Source organism: Diceros bicornis, chromosome 6 (assembly GCF_020826845.1).
Source record: "Diceros bicornis minor isolate mBicDic1 chromosome 6, mDicBic1.mat.cur, whole genome shotgun sequence".
In the NCBI taxonomy this organism is placed as follows: Eukaryota; Metazoa; Chordata; class Mammalia; order Perissodactyla; family Rhinocerotidae; genus Diceros; species Diceros bicornis.
The window spans coordinates 76,143,562-76,158,787 of record NC_080745.1 but is presented as its reverse complement, the minus strand read 5'-3'; the positions used below and the strand labels follow the sequence as shown (position 1 = coordinate 76,158,787).

The 15,226-nt window shown below is 34.1% G+C and overlaps 1 protein-coding gene across 8 annotated transcripts in view; it reads right to left on the bottom strand.

The window, feature by feature from the left end:
• VTI1A (vesicle transport through interaction with t-SNAREs 1A) overlaps positions 1-15,226 on the bottom strand; it is a 355,351-nt gene that overhangs the window by 233,469 nt on the left and 106,656 nt on the right. The gene's annotated exons all lie outside the window — the stretch shown is intronic.

Genomic DNA, 15,226 nt, shown 5'->3' with positions numbered 1-15,226 from the left:
CTTCATTCCTGATTTCACAACTTAATTATTACTTCTATGGCCTGCTGACATAGCGTCCTAGATGCCTTTCCTTAGCATTCTTTCTCCTCTGAGCTGTCTTATATCCAGATTCATTTCCTAAAGAATAATTATTATCAGGTCACTTCTTTGGCTCAAAAAGCTCAAATACAATAAGAAAGCTACTTTTCATTAACATAGCATTTTCAGACTTTTTTTCATTTGATATTCCCAGCAAGTCTATGAGGAAAGATAGGCATTATTAATCCCACTTGAAAGAAGGAAATAGAAATAGAGAATGCATAAATGAGTTGCTGAAAGTCAAACAGTGAATGGACTTGGTGGTCTGGTGGGTTTTTTCCTGAATTGTGCCCTCTTGCAACTCTTGACTGCCTAGAAGGCTGCTTGTTTGATCTAATGAAAGACATAAGATCTATGTCTAATTTAAAAACACAATTTTTTATTAAATTATAATTCAAATCAATTCTTTTTCCAGTTACTTTCCCACGCTATTGCTAAGATAATGTTCCCTAAGTATAGGTTTCATTACATCACCCCATTGTTCACATACCTTTAATAGCTTCTAATGGCCTCTGACATTCAAACCTACCTCTTTGGCATGGTCCTGCAAGTTCTCATCTACCTTTCCTTTCTTATCTCTTATAAATCCTCACCTGCGTCCAATGCTGTAGCTAACCTTTACATTTTGCTACTCCCCAAACAACTTTTTACTCCCTATGCATTTGTTCACAATGCTCTATCCACAAGGGATGGCCTTTTTTGTAACCTCTCCCACCTTCAAGGCCCATGGCCCATCTCAAGTGCTATCTTCTTAAATCCAGACTTAGTTTCTCAAACCCGGACTACAAGCTTCACTTTTAACTGTTTACTAAAGACTGTTAAGTCTACTGCTGGTGGTACACAAAACATTTATATAATTACTTATGTATTTAGGTATTAAAAAAACTTAACTGGAGCATCTAACTCATGGTTTCAGGCCATGTAATAAAAAATTTCAGTCACTTTGAAGTTGATTGATAGAAAAATATTAAGTAAATAAAACTATATGGTGGTATATAGATGAGGTGAAAATTGTGACTGTGGTTCAATGATGGAAATTTGGGAAATACTGCCTTACAGCATTTACAACACGTTGTCTCAGTCAAGTTCATTGTATGCATGTTTTATGTTCCCTATTAGAATATGCAAGTTGTAAACTAGGGCTAAAAATATTTATCTGTGCATCCCTAACACAAACTATGGATTGTGACCTTGTAGATGGATTATGGAATTAATTTAGAAATCAAGATGGGAATTTCTTATTTTAAAAAGATTAGAAAATATTAGTGTACATTACCCATAATTTAAAAAGATAAGTAGGGGCTGGCCCGGTGGCGTAGTGGTTAATTTCCAGTGCTCTGCTTTGGTGGCCCGGGGCTCGCGTGTTCGGATCCTGGGCATGGACCTACACACCACTCATCAAGCCATGTTGTGGCAGCATCCCACATATAAAAAGTAGAGGAAGATTGGCAAAGATGTTAGCTCAGCGACAATCTTCCTCAAGCAAAAAGAGGAAGAATGGCAACAGATGTTAGCTCAAGAATCATCCTCCTCACCCAAAAAAAAAAGTAAGCATTGTATTATGAAATATTCATTTCAGTTATGTATGCACACAATATGAATTGTGATGTGAAATGTATTTCTTACTATAAGTCATGATCAAAAAAAAATTGAAAAATACTGCCCTGACATTTATAGCCTAGTACCTGATAAATATTATGCACTCAGATATAGGACAAAAGAAAATTTCTTGATGTAGATACTGGAAAACATCTTATTTTACAACCTTTTTCTGATTAGGAAAGTAATGCATTATTAAAATTTTACCATTATAGATGATAGGGGTAGTACCTTGTAATCAATACTCCACCACCCCACCCCAAGATAAATACTCTTGATAGTTTAATATTTATTTATCCAAACTTCCACTTTGAAATATATTTTGTTTTCATTAGATTCTCAAGTTTACATTTTGAGAATGGCACAGTTCTGAGACTATTAAATATGGTGTCACCTGCATATTAGCACAGTGCATAGTAGCTACTAGGTACTCAGAAATGATCAGATAACTATATTCATGCTAAAACAGCATGTACATAGAACACATATAGAGAAGAGTCATTGATAAATAGAAATGGGCAGTTCTGGCCTTTTTAGAAGAGGCAGGATGGGAATGGGCAAAAGACAAACACATAGAATGAACAGAGGAAAATCACCAAGGAAACCCTGAGAAATTTAAATTTTCCTGTACAATACACAGGTAATTGTAAACAGTTCACCTCAGGAAGACATCATCTAAAATAACTGAATAGTATTAATTTAACAGAACAATCTAACGGCTAAAAGTATGAAGTCTATCAGGCAAAATGGCTTAAATGGCTCCAGTGCTGCCTAGAAAATAAACAAGGCAACGAAATGATTTTATGTCCGTATCTTTGTAAATAACAACAAGAATAACAGAGTGCCATCCTTCAAGTTATATATTAAACATTAATTAATTTCATAAAGTAAAAGGTAATTTATTTCTGTAATTACTTAAAAATTTCTAATTTAAATGAAGGTGGTATTAACTCAACTGAATTATAAAATAAAGCCAGCATGTTTCCCTGGAGGGCACACACAACAGGGCCTCAGATTAACGAAACATTCCTGAAAACATGATGGACACGGACAAACATTTATTGAAAGAAGCAGAAAATTGCGGTACCTCCAATTGTTATCAAAATCCACTCTTGCAACAGGAGGATAAATATCAGTGATATTTAAATACACATGAAGCATATCTTGATTTGTACACTTATGAAAACATCTACAAAGATTATAATGAAAAGATCCACAAATTAGATCTGTATATCAGTAAATCAGGACTGAAAATGAGCTACAGGAACACTACCCAACTTACATCAGTTTTCAGTGCCAGGGAAAGACATCATTAGGAGAGGGAAAGCAAAAAGATTTTTAGGCTGTGAAATTTCATAAGAGAAATCATTCATTCATTCTACAGATATTTATTTAGTGCCTACTATTAGAACCAAAGAGAGAGATAGTAGTGAGCAAACCATACAAAGTCCCTGTGGTCATGGAAATTGCATGTTAGTGAAGCAAAGTACAACAGTGATCTGGAATCTAGATCTCTCGTCTGCTATAGCCATGTAAACATGGCAAGTCACTTACACACCAGGGCCTCAATTATTTTATCTGTTAAAATGAAATGACTGAGCTAAATCATTTCAAGGAGAAAATGCAAATATTGGGGTTCAATACTGAGGACCACCATTAAAATAATTCAGCAATAGAGTTTAGTACCAGCCAAGTCAAATTCATCTAGAATTTTCCTTTGTACATCAGAGAATTTCCATAATTAGACCAAGACATTGAAGTCTTCCCTGACCCAATGCATCCCCCTAAACTGTACTCGCTGATTCCGTTCTCTATCTTGCCTATTAGATTCACACTCCCCCCAGTGCCTAATACAGTACTCATCACTTGATTTATTTGATTTTATTTTTTAAACTCAGTATCTGGGAACCATTGATTTGAGTATACAATGAGTATTGCAATTTCAGTAACTCGGATAAAATGGAGTTAAAACTATAGTATTCACTAGAAACTTGCCGAGATCTATGAGAATGAAAGGTTACATTCAGAAAAAGACTCTAACACATTAACAATTTATTTTATCCTATCCTGAAGCTTCTGGGGGAACATTGTTAAAGTACAAAACTAAAGTTAAAGTAAAGTTTGGCATTAGTTCTATTTCCCTTAAAAAAAGAAAAGAAAAAAAAAGAGTGGAGGTTTCATTGTTTATTGGAATAAGAATTACTGCCTTGCTTCTTCAGGCAATATGACAGATTTGTTGTTCTGAAGGGCCCTCTCACAACTAGATCTTGGATATACCTCAAGGAACATTCATTTTTAATGCATTACTGAGCTTGCTAGAAAATATGGGGACCTCCAGAAGTAGGAAGAAGTAGAGAACAAATAATTTTCCTAAAGCCACACAGATAGTACATGGTGAAGTTGGAATTGAAATTTGGTCTCTTTGATTCCATGGTCTTTCCACTTATATTATACTGCCTCCCAGGTAAGTAGGATAGATAGCAGCTGAGTAAATCTCTTTTGTGATCTAGTATCACCTTTTCATTTCTTGGGGATTGAATATTTCCACCAAACATACAAATATCATTGTCCTTTTATGTATAATAATGAAACAATTTCATGAATATTGTTTGGTGGATTTCATGGATATGGTTTTTTCCAATAAACACATCCTCTGTCATCCTCAAGAGCTGGAGAACCATTCAGTGCAAGGCACTGGGCAGAAAAAGACGGGAAACAAGAGCTCTAAGGTTTAGTTTTGATTCCCAAGGTGCTTAGACTATTTCAGGTAATAGAACATGAACATAGCTAGTGAGCATTCAGGGCCCCGAATGCAATTCATTCCAGAGGTCATGAACTTTGAGCCGAATGCTAGTTCTGATCACATCTGTTGGGCCAGTACAATGTTTTCAAACACCAAATGTTTTAGGTGGGGGCAAGCTCCCTCCAGTTCAGCTATGATAAGCACAACTTGCTACACTACATATGTGAATTTCATGGCATTTGAGTACGTCATCCCTAATAATCTTAAAGCCCTATAGAGGTTGGGTAATAACTCATTTATCTAGTATTGTGGCGAAATGGGATGTTTTAGAAAAAAGAACTTTCCAGATAATTAAAACTGATTTAACTTCAAGCAACATTTATCTGATTAATTAATGAGAATCTAAATAAAATACACCACTAAAATACACTTCATTGTTTCCTTAAACAAAGGATAGAGAACATTTCCATTTTTTTATTCACAAAGTTATTATTACAAGCAGCCATTATTTATTGTTTAAAGACAGTTTTACAACTGTCTTTCTTTAATGATAATTCTGTTATTTCATGGTGTCTACCTTACTTACTTTAACCCTTCTGCTGTGGGCTGAAAAGTAAAATAAGCAAACAATGAAAGAACTGCAAAAACAAACCTTTTTAGGGATTTAAATGTAGGAATAACATCAACAACACCCATCACCACTAATACCTTTCACTGGGAGCTTACTAGGTACACAACAATGCTATCATTACCTTCATTTTATTGGTGATGAAACTGAGGCATAGAAAGATCAGTTTTTCCAAAGTCACACAGTTAGTCAAGTGGTAGAGCAGGGCTTAAAATAAGGTCTAATTCAAGCACATGCTCTCAACCACTACCTTATAATGCATGTTTTTGTTGTGGGTTTTTTTTAGGCATCCTAAGATATCTTTCCAAGGTTAGTGTTGTCCCCTAGAGAAGAATAAGTTTCCTTAAGACAGATCTCTGGATATGTGGGATATTACTAGTCTTTTCTTTGGAGTATAAACACAGAAAGAACAAAGAAGATGGGAAGATATTTTAAATTAACTTAGGACAAACATAAAGTAGAATGGGAAATCAAGAGGCCTGGAATTTCTAATATCTACCAGTTATGTCATTTTGAACAAGCCACGTCGTCTCTCAACTTCAATTTCCTCATGTGTGAAATAAAGATAAACACCCATGTATCACAAATAGAATGCCTTGAAGATTAACATAACACAGGGAACAGCACAGTACAGTATCCAGCACATAAAAGATGTTCCATAAATATTAGCTCCTGTGGTTGTCGATTTTTCTCATCTGTAAAGTGAGAATAACACTCAGAGAGTTGTTTCAGAATTAAATGAAATAATCTACGTAAACTCTTTAACATGGTGCCTGGCACACAGTAAGTGCTCAATAAACATTTACCACTACTGTTATTATTAGTCTATTATTTATTAACTCTCCTACCTCAGTTCTTTCAGCAAAAACTAGGGAGGAGGAACGTGGAAAAATTCTAAGACAGATGATGACTTCAATGAGACAAAATGTGCTGACTTCCTTTATTGACACCAGAAGTTGGTGAGAAAATGAATATGAAATTTCAGTTGGCATTTTAGCATCTTCAGAGAAATGTTGTGTACAGAGATACTCAGGCTGTTATACAAACAACATTTCACTTTGAAATTTAAACACTTTATGTAAATATTTTGTTTTCCTTCATTAGAGGTACTATTTTTTCTTTTGCATATATCTCAAGATATGGGTCAACACACTGAATTTTTAATCTGAAATATATTGTATACTAATTTATCCAAATGAAAATTAGAATATTTCAATATCCAAAAGATTACAAATGCCCGGCTCAATCTTTATCATTCCTTTACTCCTGGAATGACAATATTGGGTTTTCTTTTCTTCCTTTCATTTTTTTTCTTTCCACAGGAAGCCTTGCCTTGCTTTGCCACAGGGCGAAAATGAAAAAAACAGGGAAACTGACCTTAAATATGTGACCTTCAGGCAGCTAGCATTTTCCAAACTTAAAAAAAAATTTTGTACACAGTTTAGGGTTGTTGAATTTCCCAGATGTATGCCCGGACTTCATTTTCCACAAAAGGTAATTTTATATTTTAATGTGATCCTGTTCAGGGCAACATTTCACTTTATACATGAAAAAGGTCCAACAAATAAATAAGCCTTATAATTGTAAGAGATACCGTGCAGTAGGCTTTTAAAGACGAAATCCCTTTAATTATGTCTTTGAGTGTCTGAGCACCAAAATGCAGAGAACTGGTGGCACTAAATGGACTCTTTGCACAGAAAAGACAATTCTCTAGAGAAAAACAGACTTTGCAGATAGGCACGTGGAGTTTCAAAGCATAAGTTCTCCCAGGTTCATACATGCTTCATACATGAAAGCAATAACCCTCAGAAGTTAGTAAGCTTCAGAAGCTCCTGAAGTTACTTCTCAGAAGTGAAGATGCCTGGGCCACACCTCCAGAGATTCTGATCTGGTCAGTTAGCACTGGGGCACAGGAAGTTGTGTTGTTAGCAAGCACCCAGATGGTACTGATACAGATTTTTAGCCACTTTCGGAAGCATGCTCATAGCAACATCACATCACCACCTTCCAAAGTTTTTCCCTGGATACTCTCTTTCTTGGTCAGTTCTCATTCTCACCAATGTACCAATATCTGCCAGTAGCATTACAGATGACACTGCTACGGGCGTAGATTCCATGGAGAGGACAAAATGCCAATCTCTGTATTCAAAGTATTAACTCAAGAGATGTTCCAACCTTACCTTTCAATTCTGTATTCTATACTAGAAGTCAATTGGGATAATTAAACACTTTATATTTAGCATGTGATAATGAAAAAAGTAAGGGATTTGACTTCTAGAAGGTTCTTCACTTGGATCGGGTACTTAACCTCTCTGGACCTCAGTTTTCTTACATGTGAAATGGGAACAATAGCACCTACCTTCTAAGGTAATTGTGAAGATCAAATGAAGTGTATGCTTGGGTCACAGAAGGCACTCAACAAATGGTTGTTCTCCTTCTCAAGAATCTATTATGAGGGTTTCTACAAGGCATATAATTAACCTATTTGAGTTTCACCTCTTGAGTGGGCCTGCTCCATGGCAGAAAAGCACAAAAGTGGAGAGGTGGTCAAAGGAGAGTCATAGAAAACAGGAGGAAAAGCACGAAGCCTTGATAATCCCTAAATTGAATAAACAATACAAGTAAGTAAAACATGACCATTTAAATGAATTTCAAGGGGAGAACATAATTGTACCTGGTAATTTTTAGTTGCTAGGTGATTGCTATAGGATAAGATTGGGGGTCTTATTTAGAACTCTCCAACCTTTCAAAGGAGAATCATTTGCCGTCATTTGGTAAACAATTCTCTTGGCTCCACACCTGGAGCACAGCTATATAGAGCCGCTAATGTGAAAAGCAGCTCCATCACATCTTGGTGTGTGTAGTTCCTTCTGGGATTTGTAATTTGGTGCTCATATTTGAGACCACACACTTTTTTTTTCTCTGTCCACAGTATCGTAAAATGTATAGCATATTTCTCTTGACACCTCAGTTTCAGCTGCTCTGAAACAGCTATGAAATATCACCTTGGGCCCCATAATGAATTTTGGGTACATTACATAGCCTTATAAGTGAGATGATCACAAATATAACCACCCAATAGTGAAAATCCATCTAGTCATTTTAAGATGCAGTAGCATATAAACAAACAAAGGCCAATCTAGTCCTACATACTACATAGATGTGTGCCCTATTTAATCGCTAACTCTTAGTGCTCCTCTTCAGTTAAAATGGTCCTCCTTTCCAGAAAGATCCAGGTAATCTAAGGTCATTAACAGAGAGACATGTTCTACTATACCCTTTGGAATAACTGTGCTACTCTTGGATTTGGACAAGTCACCAATACAGCACTTACTGAGTATCTCAAATCATACCATAGAAGTATTTCACAAGTAACAGACTAACAATATCAACTATCCAACTTGGCAGATTCCAATACAAAGTTTCAGTTATAAGAAGAATCATCTTCCAGCAATTTCACTGCTAATGCTTTGATACCACTATTCACTATCGGGAAAAAAAAAATTGATTACATAAAATATCTTAAGAAACAAAATACATGTTAGCCTGAAGCTGTAAATTTCGAATCACTCTGTTAATTCTAATATGATTATTTGATATCACAGACATTTTTCTTAATAGAATTAAGATGACATAAATGTAAGCAATAATAAATTTTCACACCATATTACTCTTTGTAATGAAAAATAGAACTGCCATTCATTTATGAATTCATAAAGTGGTAAAAATTATGCTCCTAAAAACCACATTTTATAAAGTAAATTACATTATAACCTATAAAAATGGTGTTTCACAAAAATACGTTATATTACATAGAATAGATTTTTATTAGTTCCAAGCAAGATTTTTTTTCTTATGATAAACTTAGATATTATGTCCAAATTGGCCATAAGTTAGCCTCAGTATAAATAAACATTGGGGAAGACCTCCCTAACACATAACTGGCTGACGAACATATTTGCTATAAACTTTTCCCTGAAGATTCACATAGGAAGCAATGGGATGTTCACGAGAAGGCGTTTATGAGCAGGAGCACGCGAGGCCTTGAATGCTGGGGATCCAAGCAAGAGCCACATTTGCCAACAACACTAACACTTTTGGAACCTTTGCCATGGGCTAACTGTAAATATCATTGCTTAAATTTTCAATCACAAACTTCTCCACCATTAGCAGAGAGCAATCCCTCACTTTTCCAAATAAGTCACTCTAATTATTAAATAAGAAAACAATGATTTAAACAAAATGCATTTATGCAAAGAAACAGTCCCAGAGCACTGTTTTCAGAATCTGCAGATCTCCAAAATGCAAAGATCAAAGAATGACATTTTACCCTACACAAAAAGTTTAGTTTTCTCATCTATTTAATAAAAGTATTCCATTACACTTAAAATTTATTTTCCAAAATATAAAAGCTAAGAAACATTGAGGTTGAAATGTAATATTGTTATAAATATTATTTTAAATTTATTAATTTAATGTATTCTTGAATCAAAGGGTAAAAATACAATGGACATCTTACTATAGTTTTTTATATGTCAGCTAGTCTCAGTGTTTAAAAGGAGAATGCAGTGAATATTCATAATAACAAACTAGTTTCTACTTAGGTTTATTGAACAGTTTCTTGTCTTCCATTAGAGAAGAAACAATATTCACTTTCACTTCACAAATTACTTATGTAGATATGAAAGTTAAATAGTTAGATTTTAATGTAAAAATTTCAAGCTCATATTTAGGTTTAATTATATTTGACATTCAAAGTTATTTTAAACAGTGTTTATCTTTCAAATTACAATAAATTTTAAATAATCTTCAGTCAAATAAAATATACTAAAATGACTTCACATGTTTAAAAATTGTATTTCTTCTAGATTTGTTTTTCTTATACATTTACTAATATCTATGGGAAATAAATAATTAAAACTTGAAAGAATAACTGTTTTTAAAAAGCATTAAATTTAAAATTATTAGGAAATATCTTAAAAGATCCAAAAATTTTAGTTAGGTATACCGAAATATGCTTTTTTTCTGTATTAATTTTAGTAACAAATATATAAAAAGCTGATAGCCAGTCCTTTTCATTTCTATTTGCTCTACATTTCCATTTCCAGGCACCATAGGCAGCACAAGAAATATTTCTTTGACTAGTGGCTCAATGGCGCAGCCTATGTGTAGAAAAGTATAATACAACATTAACTGATGTGCAAACTACAGTCAGTTGTGTAAGTTATAGTGTTTAAAAATATAATATGGTTTTGAAAAATGAGACGTACACACGAAAGAATGCAGTTTCTATTGCATCATGACTTTCACTGCTATTTGTGAAACTATTTAAAATAAACTGAGAGTAAATATAAATGAAACATAAATAAAAAAGTCTTTCATTAAACATGAAGCATTATAATTTTTCACTGGTTTTAAATAGCCTCTGAATGAATTTGAAATATTTCTATTTCCCCAAATCTAAAGTATGGTGTTTTGTGGCTGAGTTAATATTTCAATAGTTGTGTCAGGTCAGGTTAACATATGACACTGTGATTTGTAATCTCTTTAAAAATAGTCTTTCCCTGAAAAGACACTAAATACATACATTAAAAATTTTAAATCAGAAACATTATTTCAATTTAGCAGTTGTATTAGGCTAATTAAACAGATGCCCATTGTTTTATGGTGATAGGAAGGCTAAATAAAACCTGTTCTGCTACCTCATGTAGGAACTTGATAAATACGTTACCTTCCATAAATCTCCTTCAATCAACACACACAATTCCCACATCCTACATGGGTCTTCAGTCAAATATAGAGGGGGAGCTGTTCCCCTTGAAGGTAGCACATAATGATCGTCTCCCACAATCTTTTTAACATTAACATACAATGAGGAAAATATATATATATGTGTATATATATTTGAAAATTTAGAAAATTTAAACTAGTCTATCTCCTCAAAAAAAAAAAATATTGACAAAGACCTATAGCTACTAGTCAAGTCTGAGCAAAATCAATGAAACCATTTTTTAGACATATAACAAAAGCCAGCATTCCACTGTATACAATTAGCTTTCCTGTTATTTTTTTCTAAGCGTCTCCTTTAAAAAACCAAGCCATCAGATGAGGAAGTCCTTCCTATACACCCTTTTCTCCCTTCATGCAGAGCTGGCTGCTAATCCCAGCAGAGAAAAGAACTGTGTTCAAAATTTGCACTCATTCCTCTTCTCTATTATTAAAAAAAAAAAAAAAAGAGTGACCCTATAAATTTACTCAAGCTGTTTAAACATGGAAGGAGTGCAATAAATCAGAGGGCCTCTGTGGCAAAGCAAGCGCAATCAGAAAAACTGTTTTCCTGATACTACAACGTAACCGTTTTAACTTCACAATATGAGATTTTTTTTTAAAAATGTACTTCAATCACACAGCAGAGGTCTGATCAATTTGACATTGACTATAGAAAACTAAACTCACAGTGAAGACAAGCACAATGCACTGAAAAGTTATTTCTGTGTGGTTCATTATTACTTTGTCTTTTCTTTCTATTGCATTTGGTATGAAGAAATCAACAAAGTGTTGAACAAAATTAAAACAAAAGCCACTCAAATGTTTATTTGTTCAGTTACTGCCAAATGATTTAATTCCGAAGGCTCTTTTCATTCCATAAAAGTTATGGTTGTATTTATTTTTTTTCCTCCATCAAGGTCAGATTTGTCAATTAAAAATAAAAAAAACTAGTTTCAGGATGAAATTGGGATTTTTCCACTCACTGTTATTTCACAAACCACAGAGGTTTGACAACTCTCAACATTTTAGTAGATATTTTAATCACCTTAGGTTTTTAAAACAAACTTTATGATGTCTAATGTTTTAAAACTATATTGTAAAATGTATTGACAATTTATGAAGCTAAAATATTAAATTTGAGAACCAAAGTGATATCTTACACCTTGCTATGAAAAATAATCTTTTTGTCCAAAAACTGCTCACAGATACTCTTATGCAGAATAGCCAGTCCATATCCAAGGGATTATTCTGCTTTGAAATAGAGATATGTATATCCTAAGAATAACCCCATGGAACAAATTAAAGTTAAATTTGCCAGTAGCTTCTACTTCAGTAATTTCTGAACTTAATTGTGTAAAAATATATTGGTGCTATTGGTGCTAATTTGACGTTAATAAATTAAGACCATTAGAGACAGTCTTTCATTGTTGGCCTTCAACAATTGTCAATGACACTATTTTCTGTTTGCATTTCCTCAAGCGTGTTAATGTATCTTTGTTTAGGCTCGCAAGTCGAATGGTCAATGTAAACACAGTCAATGAAACATCAGGACTGGAAAACAAGTCTACTGAGAGGACCTATGGAAAGACCATTTGGTCTAATGCCAAGTACGCAATAAGGCTGCAGCGCTGAAAGGCTAGTTTAAAATTTTTTTATATGATGAATAAATTACTCTTTAAAAAATTCTCAAAATTCTTTGTTTTGCGTATAAAGTCCATCAGGGATGAAGGTGGTCTGCAAGCTGAACTTAGTGCAATGTGGGTTATAGTCTTTGTTTGCAGTCTTAACTGGGGATTGTACCTTAGCTACCGTAGTTCAAGCGTAAAAATACTTTGTCTGTAATACTATATACTGTTGCCAGTGACCCTCTAAATCCTTGAACCAACTGTGTCTTCTGGTGTCACAGAAGATAATGCCAATTTATTGCAATGTGTGGCTTTTTTAACTGATTAAAATTAAGCCGTAAACACGTGACAATGGAATTAGCACATTTAGAGAGTCTGTTTTCCCACATCCCATTTTGCGCTAGTGCGGCTGGTCCCTGCAACTCTACGCGGGTGCAATTTTAATGACTTTGCTGGGTTTTGATGTTCTTATGAAAAAAGCACTGCTTGGTGTTTGTGGAGAAGGTAGATATGGGGGCTGAAGAGCTGTGATTGGGAACATGGTGACATCGTTTCTGTTTTCCGATAGGATCGGTGTCATTTTCCTCTCAGCGATAAGAAACCTCCACTGACAGTGCCCGATTAGGGAAAATTTTACTATAAAATTCACTTTTATCGAATGAGGATAGAGTGATAAACAGTTCAGCCTCAGGGAAGGAATAGGAACAGATTTTCCCCCCTTTTCAAATTCTACCTTTTCCCTCTTCTCTCTCTTTCTCTCCCTTAAAAAGATGATTGTGTTTTAGTTATTAATGGCACAAAAGAGCTTCCTACAACATGTGATTGCTATGATAAAACTATCTGAATCAAGAGACACTTAGATGTTGTTATAAAAGAAAATCTATTTTATATAGTTATATATACACATGCGCATGCACACACACGTACACACACATTAAAAGATAAAACTGCTTTCTAAACCTTTCCATTTCTGGAAGTTACCTGGAATTTGTTACTTAGGAGAATATAACATCCTAAAAGAAAATTAAACTGAGCTAATATTGACTCAATTATCCTAAATATACTCACATTTCACACTTATCTTCAGAAATAAACATTTGTCAAGCACAACTGCAAGGCAAACACAAAGAAACAGAAGATCGTGGCCCTCTAATTCTTGAACAAATACTAATGCCTCAAGGAAGAATACGAAAAAATACGGATTGTTTTTAAATAAGAAAACGTCATTGCTTTTGAATTTTAGTAATTTAATGATGATACTTTAAACCTCCAGTGTCATAAGTTACGTCTGTCTGTTCCTGATAAACCAGTTGTAATTCAGGAATATTCTGACAACTACTTGAAAGGTCATTTGAGAAGCAGAAAAACAAGCATTTGACATTATTTATTTTTAAAAATATATGTTTTTTCCTGAAGAAAAGTTCATCAAATAACTCAGAATACTCCTTCTAACTTGATGAAATAAAAAAGTAGTGCCTCAGGGGCTAAGAACATCTAGTGGCACTGGTAAATTCTGTACATTATAAAGAGAGTTTGATGATAGTTTTACAAAATTTTGGGGGGTGTGGAATGTTGATGATAAAAACAACTCAGAAAAGTATTTCTTTATTGATGGAAAATTCAAAGAAGTATTTCTTTATTGATGGAAAATTCAGAAAAGTATTTCTTTATTGATGGAAAATGTTTCTGAGGGGGAGATAAGGGACAGTAGTCTTTATATATTTTCCATATATTTCTAAAGTATCCCTAAATTCTCTCTTTAAAGACTTTTTTTTTCAAGAATTCTTTTTCAAATGCTGAGTCTAAGCATGATCTATTTTGGTGTGCAATTCCCTATATTATTCAAATAGAATTTTTCAGTTATCAGTGATCAGAGAATCATGTTAAAATATCTTACTCCCTTTTAAGCTTCCAAATTAAAAAAAAAAAGTAACTAATTCTCTGAAATCAATGCTATGAACTGAAGATGCTTATAGCTTAATGTTGAATAATTTAAGTATTTGTAGCATCCTTGTAAGTAGCAAAAGAGAAGCGAGTGCTTTACGCCATCATGTAATAAAGTGGAAAACTGAGATTTACACAATGGTGAAGCTGCTATCCACGAGTGCCCCGAGTCTAACCATTTCCTCCCACGCTCCTTGTTTTTGGATTTCAGCGAAACAAACGTGACACCAGAACTCACGATAAGGCAACGTTATCATACCACAACCTAATTTTCACTATTGCTTTTACAGCCTAAAAACAATCACCAAAATAAACTTACTAAATTATAGATGGTAAATAGTGGAGAAGAAACAAAGCTCCACAACTAAAGTATGCAGTGAATTAAAAAGCAAATTCAGACTCATTACTGGCTTAAAACCTTTAGCACTGAATGCTCACGAACGCGTGCACTGCTGCGTGGTGGGCTAGCTTAAGTGGAGTATACTTTTCTCAGTTATCACTTTACTGAGTAAAATGCAATATTCTTTAAAAAATGGTATTTTTGAGAGAACTACTTGAACGTGTTAAGACTTTCAACACAATGAGAGACAGATAAAGACAAATCCTAAAACGTCACCCAGCCACAATATACCTCCTTAAAAGTGGTCTGGGAAATGGCTATAACTATTATAACACTAAAGGTTATTGGGAAACTTTTGGAGGTAAGCACTTTTCTCTGTAATAAAGGAACAGAGCTGCCCATTTCTTTCAATCATTCAACAAAATGCCCCTCAGGAAGCTTACATTCTCCTGGAGAAGACAAGCAAAAAACGAGTAATGGATTATCCGTAGTTACAATCA